Raw genomic sequence first — 13,248 nt, forward strand, 5'->3', positions numbered from 1 at the left:
TTTTTTTTTTTTTTTTTTTATTGAAACATTTCTCTACCAACACATTTCGAATGAGTAGTTTTGATGTATTTATTTTTAATACACTTATTTTTTTAAATTATTGAAAATATTTCTGAGCTAGTAATATACTTATAAAAAGTAGTAAAATTTGATTGCGTTTCTGAACTGTCGCGTATATTTAAGTAGAAATTATTATTTTAATTAGAATTAAGGATTGTCACTGATTTTTATATGTGTTTATGATGCATTAATTAAAAATTATTTATGTAGAAAGAATTGGGACATCCAGGTAGTGGTGTTTCTATTTCACTGCAGGGTTGGAAAGCTGATGATGCCCAATCTATGACAACCTCTCTTGTAAAATCAGTTTTTGACAAAGAAATTCTATTGAAATCTAATTTAAGGGGCAGTTTGATCTCGGAGGTCGATCATCGTAATTTTTTATTTCTTTTTACTGAGCGAATTTTTATCTCATAACCCTCAAGCCATCGAGATAAACGAAATTGACTTAAAATACATTACTTGGAGGAAATTAAATGCGCAACAAAAAAGGTCTGATTAAAATTTTTCATCACACTGAAAGAAAAGTGCATAGCACCCTGAACTATTCAGCTAAAGGTATAAAAATATAGTTTTCCAAATCAATTTTTACTATTACTGGAAGTATATTCTAGTGTCAAACAGCAATATAAAATAGTTACATTAACTACACTTAAGGAACTATTTTTGCCTTATTATAATACAACTGACTCTTTGTCAGGGCAGGGGATGGGCGAGTGAGGGCGGAAAATGTGATATCATCGAGGAAAAAAAAAACTCTGAAGTACAGAGCTAGAGAATGAAAAGAAAACTTGTATTGGCAGACGTTTTCCACATGTTGCGCTCGACTCGAGGTTGTGCTTGGATCGCGCAAGTCCGCCAGGACAGTGGAGCCCGGGCCATCATCCCTACACTCATACTTTTATTATACCATGTTCGCTTAGTATCGCGGATATCAGCGTACGTGTCACGCGTTCTCTAAAATCACTCTGATTGTAATAGTCATATATTCATATCGAAGTTATTTCATTGACGTTGAACATCTAAAAAACTTTGATGCAAAACAAACAATTATTCGAACAAAAAATATAATTTATTTTGTGAAAGTGATTAATAATTATAGTGACAGTGAACTATTTATTAATTAACTGGTGTTTTATGATAAAAAAAACAGTGAATTGTGTTGTTAAGGTTTGTTTCTGTTATTAATTTTTTTTAGTAATGAGTGTTTACTATTACTATTAAGTATGAATAATCATTTGACTAATCTACTAATAGATAATTACTTAATAATTTAATTTATACATAAAATTGTTGAGTTTTTTTCTAAATGACACAAAACAAAACTTTGTTTGTTATTAAAATAAATGACAAAAACTTAGTGAGAGAAATAAAACAATGGATCAAAAGAGTCTTTAGGTAGAAAAAAACTTAGGAGAATTAGAGACTTCCATAAGTAAACAAAAGTTTAGAAATTAATATATTTTTTAATTATAGTGTTGAAATTCATAAAAAAAATCTGTCTATCGGTTGACCCTGCGGGCCAGCCCCAAAACTTCCCGCTGTTTTCGAGCTCCTTGAGCTCAAGGAGCTAGAAAACATTGTTGTAGATACATTTCCGAGCTCTTCGAGCTCGAAAATACTTTTGTATACCATTATTTCCGAAAAATCCGTTTTTCACCATTTCTTTCTCCAGCGATAACTCTCGAGCGAATTATCCGATCGAGATAGCTAAGGCGACAATCGACGCGTTTCCTTGAGTTCTACAGCTGATTAGATTTTGAAGTTGATCGTATAAGTCGTTTCTGAGAAATCAATAAAAAACTAAAAAAAAAAAATTTTTTTTTTTCGTAATTCGCCAATATTATCGAGTCTACTTGATCAAATGATCTGAAATTTTCAGAAAAGTTGATGGCCAACATGCTCTTTCGATTGCCGCCTTAACCATCCAAATCGGTTTATTAGTTAAAAAGTTATAGACCGGTCACACACACACACACACACACACACACACACACACACACACACACACACACACACACACACACACACACATACACACACACACACACACACACACACACACATACACACACACACACATACCCGACTAGAATTTTTCATAAGGGCCTGACGAGGTCCTTATGGGGTTAACCTTATTTCAAATAAGGTCCTGATCAGGGTATCCTGACGAGGATCCTGATATGGATGTAACGCTTAAGACCCATGAGGTCCTTATTGGGATTGCCTTATCAGGACCTTACCAGGATATCCTCATCAAATCCTTATCAGGATTACCTTATTATTAATTGTTTTTTAAAAAATATTAAATTGCAAAATAAAAATAAGAGAATTTTAATTTGATCGAGAATGTTATCTATTGTATTGAGAGCATTAATTAGAGGAAGTAAACATATTTTTTATTGATGAGAAATCACGATAACTGCTGGGTTCGAACCTGCGTCCTTTCGATTCAAAGTCCTTGATGCTATCCACTGGGCTGACATACACATGTGATCTTGAAAGTGTAAATATAATATTCATTATGATGTCAAAGAATAACTGATAAAGAAGTAAAAAAACTGTGCTACAATGATTGACGTGATTTTTATATAATATTCTTTTGTACGTTTTTAAATTTTTAGCCTGTAAATGAAATATTTAAAGGGATGGGATAACTTTTTTTTGAATGAGGATATCCAGATAAGGTCCTGATCAGGAACTCGTCAGGTTGACCCGATGGCAAATGACTGTTATTTAAATAGAGATATCCTGGCAAGGTCATGATCAGGAATTCGTCAGGCTGACCCGATAGCAAATAACTTTTTTTTGAATTGGGATATCCTGATGAGGTCCTGACCAGGAACTCGTCAGGTTGACCTGATGGCAAATAACTTTTTTTGAATAAGGATATCCTGACGAGGTCCTGATCAGGAACTCGTCAGGTTGACCCGATGGCAAATGACTGTTATGTAAATAGAGATATCCTGGCAAGGTCCTGATCAGGAATTCGTCAGGCTGACCCGATGGCAAATTACTTTTTATTTGAATTGGGATATCCCGATGAGGTCCTGATCAGGAACTCGTCAGGTTGACCTGATGGCAAATAACTTTTTTTTGAATAAGGATATCCTGATGAGGTCCTGATCAGGAATTCGTCAGGTTGACCTGATGGCAAATAACTTTTTTTTGAATAAGGATATCCCGATGAGGTCCTGATCAGGAACTCGTCAGGTTGACCTGATGGCAAATAACTTTTTTTTGAATAAGGATATCCTGATGAGGTCCTAACAAGGAACTTGTCAGGTTTGCCCTAATAAGGCAAACCTTATATTAACCTGATAAGGTCATTATGGTACTTCAGGCAAATCAGGAAGGAATTCTAGTCGGGTACATACATACATACAGACACTTGGACATCATTCTGAAAATAGTCAGAATAGCTTCCTAGGACATAAAAAAGTCGACATCTGGTGATATTCCGATTTTCGCAAATCGGGGTGAAAACAATAACTTCCCAATTTTTCGAAAATCGTCGATTTTCTTAGCGGGAAGTTAATAAATCTGGACATCGGTTGGCCCTGTTACGTCCTGGTTGATGTTTTGGCGCTGGCGTAGTTGAACGGTCGATTTGAATTGGACGTAATGAGAACTTACATATAGTTATAAATAATAATTAAGTATGGGTTGAACAGCCACCATTCGGTGGTTGTAATAAACTGGTTGTTTGAATATATCTATTTCTTCATATATATTAATCCGATTCATTCAATAATAAAAGAACAGTTTTGAGTGATTTGAAAATATACAGCTGAATTAATTTATAAAATTGTTAATGTACTCTTAACAATAACTTCAAAAGAGTGAGAACGAAGTTGAGTTTTTGATATTGAGCCCGACTGCTCTCGATGATTCTATATTTCAGACTGACTTCTCTTGATCGAGAAAAACTAGAGTAAGTTTCTTATCAATACGAGGCGCTTGGGCATCAGGCCCGCGCATCGTTCGATATAGAGGGGTGGCTCGAGGTAAAGAATATTCTCGAATGATTCATGCTCCGTTCTCACGCTTTCTCCGTTTTTGTTACTAACAAATGAGTCACTTATCTATGAACAAAAGTTATCTTAGAACAAAATAGGTATTTGTGCAGCTGCACGTCTCGAGAATTTACTCGAGGCGTCAGCGTTTATTTGTACATAACAAATATTAAGAGAAAAATAACTTTATCAATATGTTTTAAATATTCTGAAAAATATTCTATTATTTTATATTATTGTGATATGTACATTATTATATTATATTAAAATACTATATTATAACATTATATTATTATTCTATATTATAGAGTAACTTATTAATTATGCAACTTGCTAAATTATCAATGTACATCTTAACTATTTAGTTAGGCCTCAGATCGGTCTTTTAATAATTAGTAATTGAAAATAGTCAGAGACATCTGACGAACAGGCTGGGACGTAACAGGCCCTGCAGGCCAGCCCCCAGACTTCCTGCTGTTTTCGAGCTCTAGGAGCTCGAAAAAATTTGTATAAATACATTTTCGAGCTCGAAGATACCTTTGTTTCCTTTTTTTTAATGAGCTTTTCCAGCACAACAGGGTTACGTTTTATGTTAAAGTTTAAAAATTTAGAATCTAAAATAATAAATAAATGAGCATTTTTTATATTTAATCACAATTATGTTCAATATTTAACTCAAAAATAAGTATTTACGTGATACGTTGTACCTATATCGTGTAAGTATATCCTGATACGAGTGAACATGACGATTTTCAGGCAATGACTTCCAATGACTTATATAAAGAAGACCATATTAAAACTAATTGAGTAATTATGATGTTATTCAATGAAAAAAGCAGATATTGATTAAACATTTATTATTCCGTCGACGATATCTCTCGAACGGATTATCTGATTGGGACGTTATTGGCAGCAATCGAATGCTTTTATCGAGTTCTAAAGCTGATTAGATTTTGGAATTGATCGATTCGGTAGTTTTCGAAATATTCACGAAAAACGAAAAAAAAAAAAGATTTTGTTCCATTCTTTCGTCGACGATATCCCTCGAACAGATTATCCGATTGAGACGGTTGAGATGACAATCGGCGCGTTTTATTGAGGTCTAGAGCTGATAAAATTTTGTAAATGATTGGTTCATTCGTTTTGACGATATTTGCAAAAAACCGTTTTCTACTATTTCTTTCGTCGACGATATTTTCGAACGGATTATCTGATTGAGACGTTCTTGGCGGCAATCAAAAGCTTGTATCGGGTTTAGAGCTGGTAAGATTTTGGAATTGATCGATCCAACAGTTTTCAAAATATCCAAAAAAAACGAAAACGAAATTTTTTTTTTTTTCGTATTTCTTAAATATCTCAGAGTCTATTTGACTAAATGATCTCAAATTTTCTGAAAATCTACGTTCAGAATATATCTTTTGAATGCCGTAAGAACCATCTAAATCAGTTCATTCATCAAAAAGATATGAGAGATTTACATCCACACACACACCCACACACACACACTACACCCACACATACATACATACATACACATATACAGACATCGCTCTGAAAATGTCAGAATAGCATCTTAGCACCTTCAAATGTCGACATATGATGAAAACCTGATTTTTGAAAAATCGGGGTGAAGCCAATAACTTCCCGAATTTTTTGAAAATCGGCGATTTTCTCAGCGGGAAGTTGAAAAAAATCGAAAATCAAAAATGTTAATCATCCCGAAATTTTCGTTTTTTTCCAAAAGTTAAAAAAACGTACATCTTAAAACAAAAATGCTCAAACAAAACATCCCAATAAGTCAATTTTCAAAAAAGTTATAGCTATTCAAAATAAAAAAAGCCATTTTTTTTTAAACTTTATAACTTTTTTTCGGTTGGCTGAAAAAATTAGAAAAAATTATGAGAAACGTGTTTGATGGGGTAGAAAAAAAAAAAAATTTTTCATCCAAATCTAAAGGGGTCGGGTTCAAACTGGTCGATTTGGCATCCCGGGAAAAAATTTTTTCATGAAATATCATAAAATTTTATGAAGTTTTATAAGATTTGATAAAATTTCACAAAATTTTATCCAATTTTATGAAATTACACTAATGAAATTTGATGAAATTTAATAAAGTTTCATAAAATTTTATACAATTATATATTATTTCATTAGTGTATATAATTTTATAAAAATTCATGACGTTTTTATAATTGTTATTGAGATCCCAAGAAGTTATTGGTTTGAAATTGTATATATTTTTATGAAATTTTATGTATTTTTATAAAATTTTGTCAGGCCATTTTCTGCATAAAATTTTATGAAACTTTATGAATTTTTATGAAATTTTATGAAATTTCATGGATATTGATGAAATTTTATTAGGCCATTTTCAGCATAAAATTTCATGGAATCTCATTAGTAAAATTTCATGAAAAAATTTTTTCCCGGGATGGAATGCCCCATATACATCATACGTATATTTATTCCACCAGGGGCACTTGCGCATGACCGTCCTAGTTCAGCTTTTTTTTTGCTAATTGGTAAGCCTAAATTTTTTCAATTCAATTTTCTTTATTTTTTTTTATTTACATACACTGGTCACAAAAATTAAGTGATAGAAAAAATATTCGAAATTTTTGGGTGATTTTAAACATGCTGTAACTCGGTGAAAAATGGTCGTAGAAAAAAAATAAAAAAGCAAATTGTAGCCTCAAGTTTCTAGTTTTCAGATCTGGACCTCAAATTTTTTTATCATTCACAGTTCCGGAGTAATCTTGAGAAAACTGACGAAAAAAAAATTTTCAAAATATTTGCTCGTTTTCCAACAATGGGCTTCAATACATTTTTTGGATAATCTCCCTGGTGAAAATTTTTCGGATTTTTGTCCGCAAAAGTCTTTAGAACTCTAGAACTGAGTTTTTCAGACAGAAGTCCAAAAAATTTTCATCATGGCTGACCTTATTACTCTTTTAGGAAATTTTATGCCCTTTAATTTGGCGGCCTAAAAAAGTATCTACGATGATTTGGCGCCGAGTTTTTAAAAAAAAATTTCAAGAAAATTGTTTTTTTCAATTTTGTTTCTTTTCGATATTTTTCTTTCTTATCGTCTTCGAAATGATTTCGATGTTAAGAAAATCAATTGTGAGGATTATAATGAAGAAAAATATCGAAAAAAAAAATTTGAAAAAATCAATTTTCTTGAAAAAAAATTTTTTTTCAAATTTTTTTCAAGAATTACTGTTTTTGATTAAAGAAATAAAGCTTGTCGCTAAAAAAACTTTTTGACATTGAAGAAATGATTAAAAACCAAAGAATCGCTAATTATGCAATTTTTGGCTAAATCGATAAATCTAAAGCTTCGGGACACTAAAAAAGAAAAATCTTAGCGCTTTGAAATTTTCAGGGTTTTTTCAGGACACTGAGGATGAAAAAACAAACGACGATATCCTTTGTTCATCCGTTATATCCAAAGTTATAGCAAGATTTTCGAATATCTTTAAATATGCGAACGTTGACCTGTTTTTTAATAAACTGTTACGGCCAGAGTGGAGAGCACCAAAAATTTATGTATTAATTTCTATCGCATTCCGATATAGGAAATAATTACTAACATAAGTAGTGGTATTGTCACCACAGCAGCCCTACTCAAGAACGGAGTAGGAAACACGCGCGGTGGTGGGAGCTAGAGCTGTGAGAACTGTGCGCGTTCTTTCTTGTTTGGGTTAATTTTTATTTACTAAGAATAACGATATGTATATTGTTATTATGGTAATAAGCAATTGAACACATCAAATTAGAAACACAAATTGTATTTTCCTTCATTAATCGAGAAACTGAATCAATACATCCGCCATTTCATTTATACCCTCCACATCTCCCGTTGAGAAATACGGGGCATTGTATGCGTCGAATGAAATTCGCGCGTTAACGTGACGAGCCAGCCGGATGGCATGCATCCTTTCAGTGGTTGTGTAAAGACCCTCCAAAACACAAGGTAATCGGAGTCCGGTGATCGTGGGTATCTCTTCAACCATGTCCAGAACTTCTAATATATAGAGCTTAGAGAATATATAGAGTCTAATAATAAGAGTTTATAATTGTGAATATTCGTCAGTTTATATAGAATCTCCGCCACCATGCGTATTACCTTAAGAAAGAGAGTCAACCACGCTGTGGATTATTTAAAATAAATTCAAATAATTAAATTTACCTGATGAGGTAAACTCTGAACACGCTTTACAAAAAACCGATCTCCCATAAACACATTCATTATTTTTATAATGTATTTTATACCGTGATAGCAACTAACTGCAGTCCTGATATTTAAAGACTACTAATACACTAAACTCTTGGCAAGAAGTTATAAGTGACACACATAAAGGGTGTTCCAAAAGTAACGCCCGAAAATTGAAATCTAGATAGAGGACAAAATTCTCAGACGAAAAGTCCTCTACGATTTTTTCACCTGATGAACAGGTAAATTGTTATTAATTAAACAAGATAACCAATCAGAATGAAACATTAGCGCAAACGAGTAGAGTGGGATGAACAGTCGGAGGAAAGCATTAACAGCGTGAGCGCTCGGCTGACGTTCAGCAGCTCTTACAACGCGTGATGCACATGAATGACACATACGTTTGTTTATGTTTTTTATTCTTCATAAAAATAAAGTCGCACAGAAAAAATATTTCTTTTCTTATCAGCTGCCTGACAGAGAGACGACTGTCAACAAATGAGAGGTCAGCAGAAGATTTTTATTTAAAGTCCGGAAAAATGGAAATGAACTTTTTGTTTTTCTTATCTATTGGCTGACAGTCAGTCAAATGCCAGCCGTTAGGAGGACAACTGAAAATTTTCGCTGTTAAAATCCAGTCGCGCAAAAATAAAAATGAACTTTTTATTTTCTTCATTAACTGGCTGACAGTCAGTCGACTGCTAGAAGTTGGCAGAAGGCGAAGGATTTTTTTTTATCCAGTCGCTTAAAAAATAAAATAAAATTTTTATTTTTTTTCATCAACTGACTGACAGTCAATCGAATGCCAGCAGTTGAGAGAACACCTGAGGATTTTTTTTTTTTTCAAATCTAGTCTCACATAAATCATCTTAAACTAATGGGACATTCTAAATCTTTAATTATGTTTATCTTGAACAAATTCGTCAACAGATTGTTCTTCCATTCACTTTATAATCAACTTTTAAGATCATTATGCTGACAGCTATTCCTTCAGAGGACGATCGCCAATTTTCTCAGTCAAAATAAATTTAGCTAGTATTTCTTTAAATAATATCGAGTATTTGCTTTTATCTCTCTTACTCCTTACTGTTTTATGCATTCTCCAATATACAATTATTCAATTTATTTTCGTGGAAATTCGATGCTGTGTCCAAAGCACTCGCTGTCTTTTTCTTGTGCTACTGAATATTGTTTGTCTCTTTTCATCGTTTTTAATTGTTTTTAAAATTTATAGGTGCAAACTATTAGCGAATGTTAGTCTTCACTGAATCTTCCGTAACGACACAATACGTTTCGCTATGCCTCGTGAAAATCATTATTCTGCTTCGGATTATGCGGACATGATTATGATCTACGCCGAGTGTGGCTACAACGCTATGGATGCTTGTCGTGTGTATGCTGAGCGTTACGCAAATCGTGCTCGTCATCCAGATCATCACGTAATTCTTCGTGCTGTTCATCGTCTTCGGGAAACTGGGAATATTTTACCAGCCCGCGTTGAGCGTATAGGTCGTCCTCGAGACGTACGTACGGGCCGTAACGAAGATCGTGTATTTGAGGCAGTGCTAGATGATCCTAACACTAGTGTCCGCAAACTTGCACGTCGGTTACAGATTTCTTTGACGTCGATTAATCATACAACTCGTGCAAGAAAATTGCATCCATTCCACGCAACTCAAGTTCAAAAATTGGGACCTGGTGATTTCGAGCAGTGGATTGCGTTTTGCAACCGAATTTTAGCAATGAATGCGAATGATCCTGATTTTTTAAAGCGCATATTGTGGACCGACGAATCACTCTTTACTCGTGAAGGTTGTTTTAATCAACACAATACGCATTAATACGCTTTGGAAAATCCTCATTTCACTCGAGACCGCAATTTCCAAAATAAGTGGAAAATTAATATGTGGGGTGGCATTGTTGGGAACGTTGTGATTCTCCATCCTTTACCGGACGCTATGAACGTAAGTAGGGTAGTTTATGGAAAAAATAATTCTTGTGATAGATTATTCCCTAGCGGATCTGAATTACGGTAAATACAGTGATTTACCGTAATTTTACGGCGCCCAGCAGAATTACCGTATATTACGGCAATTTACCGTAATTTGCCGTAGATTACCGCAATTTACCGTAGATTACCGTAATTTACGGTAATTCTGCTAGGCACCCTAAATTACGGTAAATTACGGTAAATCACTGTATTTACCGTAATTCGGATCCGCTAGGGTTTATTGAGTAAAATATTAATTAGGGTGACAATTATCTGACTTTTCTGCGGAAAGTGCTGCCGGAAGCTCTGGAACAGCTACCACCTAATGAAAGACCTCAGTGGTTTCAGCATGACGGTGCACCGACGCATACAGCAGCGCAGGTGACAGCGCACCTAAATGCGACGTATCCCAATTCTTGGATCGGGAGAAACGGTCCCTTTCCGTGGCCTTCAAGATCACCAGACTTAACACCTCTGGATTTTTTCTCGTGGGGTTACATGGAAGGAGTCGTATGTGAGACAGAACCAGAGGATCAGTTTGGGACGATGGGGAGAATTCAGGTGGCGTACCTGGACATTACTCCTGACATGATGGACAAAGTCAGGGCAGACTTGATAAAACGCTGTCGTCTATGTATACAAGTTGGGGGCAGAACGTTCGAGCAGCTGCTCAAGAGATAGCAGCATTCAACATAAAAAAACGGCCCTTTCAGGGCCACCAAATTCTTCTAACGTAAGGAATATGAAAGTTCTTATTATTGCGAGACTGGATTTAAAAAGAGAAAATTCTTAGTTTTTCTCTCAACGGCTGGCAGTCGACTGACTGTCAGCCAGTTAATAAAGAAAATAAAAAGTTCATTTTTATTTTTGCGGACTGGATTTTTAAAGAGGAAATCCTCAGATGTCCTCTCAACGGCTAGCATTTGACTGACTGTCAGTCAGTTGATGAAAAAAATTAAAAATTTAATTTTATTTTTTGAGCGACTGGATATAAAAAAAAATCCTTCGCCTTCTGCCAACTTCTAGCAGTCGACTGACAGTCAGCCAGTTAATAAAGAAAATAAAAAGTTCATTTTTATTTTTGAGCGACTGGAATTGAAAAAAATAAATCTTCCGCTGTCTCCCAACGGCTGGCAGTCGACTGACTGTCAGTCAGTTGATGAAAAATAATAAAAATTTTATTTTATTTTTTGAGCAACTGGATAAAAAAAAATCCTTCGCCTTCTGCTAACTTCTAGCAGTCGATTGACTGTCAGTCAGTTGATGAAAGAAAATAAAAATTTTATTTTATTTTATTTTATGAGCGACTGGATAAAAAAAAAATCCTTAGTAGTCCTGCTAACGGCTGGCATTCGACTGACTGTCAGCCAATAGATAAGAAAAACAAAAAGTTCATTTCCATTTTTCCGGACTTTAAATAAAAATCTTCCGCTGACCTCTCATTTGTTGACAGTCGTCTCTCTGTCAGGCAGCTGATAAGAAAAGAAACATTTTTTCTGTGCGACTTTATTTTTATGAAGAATAAAAAACATAAACAAACGTATGTGTCATTCATGTGCATTACGCGTTGTGAGAGCTGCTGAACGTTAGCCGAGCGCTCACGCTGTTTATACTTTCCTCCGACTGTTCATCTCACTCTACTCGTTTGCGCTAATGTTTCATTCTGATTGGTTATCTTGTTTAATTAATAACAATTTACGTGTTCATCAGGTGAAAAAATCGTAGAGGACTTTTCGTCTGAGAATTTTGTCCTCTATCTAGATTTCAATTTTCGGGCGTTACTTTTGGAACACCCTGTATATCTATGCATATATCTATATACAGGGTGATTCAGAATTACCTTCACAGCGGGAAAATTTGAATAGAGGAGACGATTCTAAGCATAAAGTTCCTTAGCCTTTTTTCGAAATACTTAATAGTTTTTGAGTTATTTAAAATCTAAATTGACCAATCAAAGACATGCTTTGAGATTTAAAAAAAATTAAAAAGAACAATAAATAAGTTTGGCAACGCCTCAACAGTAAACTTCAAGTTATACACTATTTATTTAATTTAAAAAGTTCGATTTGTCACAGAAAAGAAACAAAACACACAATTACAACATAGAATATTTTCGTATATTTTGTTTTATCTTTTCTCTTTCTATAGAAAGAATTATTAATGGAAAATAATGCTTTTATTGAAAATAAAGCTTTTGGAAATTCGAAAAAAAAAAAAAATTACAGATTTTTAATTATATGATGAGCAACCCAGATTAAAAAAAGAAAATTATTATTTTAGAATCATTTATTTCGCTTGCTTTGTCTCGCTCAAGACTTTGCTAAAAGCTTATTGTACTTCATACTAAACATATTTCTAAAGATCTCGCGGATTGTCTTGTTAACAATCTTCCAAGTGATCTTTCTCGGCGATTAGCTATCTGACTATCTTGCTAATGGTCTTGCTGGTGATCTTTCTTAGAATTTTGCTGGTGGTCTTGCTGGTGGTCTTGCTGGTGGTCTTGCTGGTGGTCTTGCTGGTGGTCTTGCTGGTGGTCTTGCTGGTGGTCTTGCTGGTGGTCTTGCTGGTGGTCTTGCTGGTGGTCTTGCTGGTGGTCTTGCTGGTGGTCTTGCTGGTGGTCTTGCTGGTGGTCTTGCTGGTGATTTGCTGGTGGTCTTGCTGGTGGTCTCGCTGGTGGTCTCACTGGTGATCTTTCTGGTTGTCCTGCTGGTGATCAACTAGATGGTTAGCAAGACCACCAGATAGATCACCAGCAGGACCACAAGAAAGATCGACAGCAAGACCACCAGAAGTTCACCAGCGAGACCACCAGCGAGACCACCAGCCAGATGGTCAGCAAGATCACCAGCAAAATTCTAAGAAAGATCACCAGCAAGACCATTAGCGAGATAGTCGGATAGATAATCGCCGAGAAAAATCACTTGGAAGATTTTTAACAAGACAATCCGCGAGATCTTTAGAAATAT

At 34.6% G+C, this 13,248-nt stretch overlaps 1 protein-coding gene across 5 annotated transcripts in view; it reads left to right on the forward strand.

Annotated features, from left to right (window-relative positions):
• Positions 1–665: 665 nt before the first annotated feature.
• Positions 666–13,248, forward strand: part of LOC130674864 (potassium voltage-gated channel subfamily H member 8) — a 535,814-nt gene continuing 523,231 nt past the window's right edge. The window contains exon 1 of one of the 5 annotated variants that reach the window (XM_057480297.1): positions 666–1,230. The gene's annotated coding sequence lies outside the window, so the exon portion shown is untranslated. The remainder of the gene's footprint in view (positions 1,231–13,248) is intronic. The other 4 variants (XM_057480299.1, XM_057480294.1, XM_057480298.1 and 1 more) reach the window with 4 other exon arrangements.

The sequence above is a fragment of the Microplitis mediator genome, chromosome 9 (assembly GCF_029852145.1).
Source record: "Microplitis mediator isolate UGA2020A chromosome 9, iyMicMedi2.1, whole genome shotgun sequence".
Classification (NCBI taxonomy): Eukaryota; Metazoa; Arthropoda; class Insecta; order Hymenoptera; family Braconidae; genus Microplitis; species Microplitis mediator.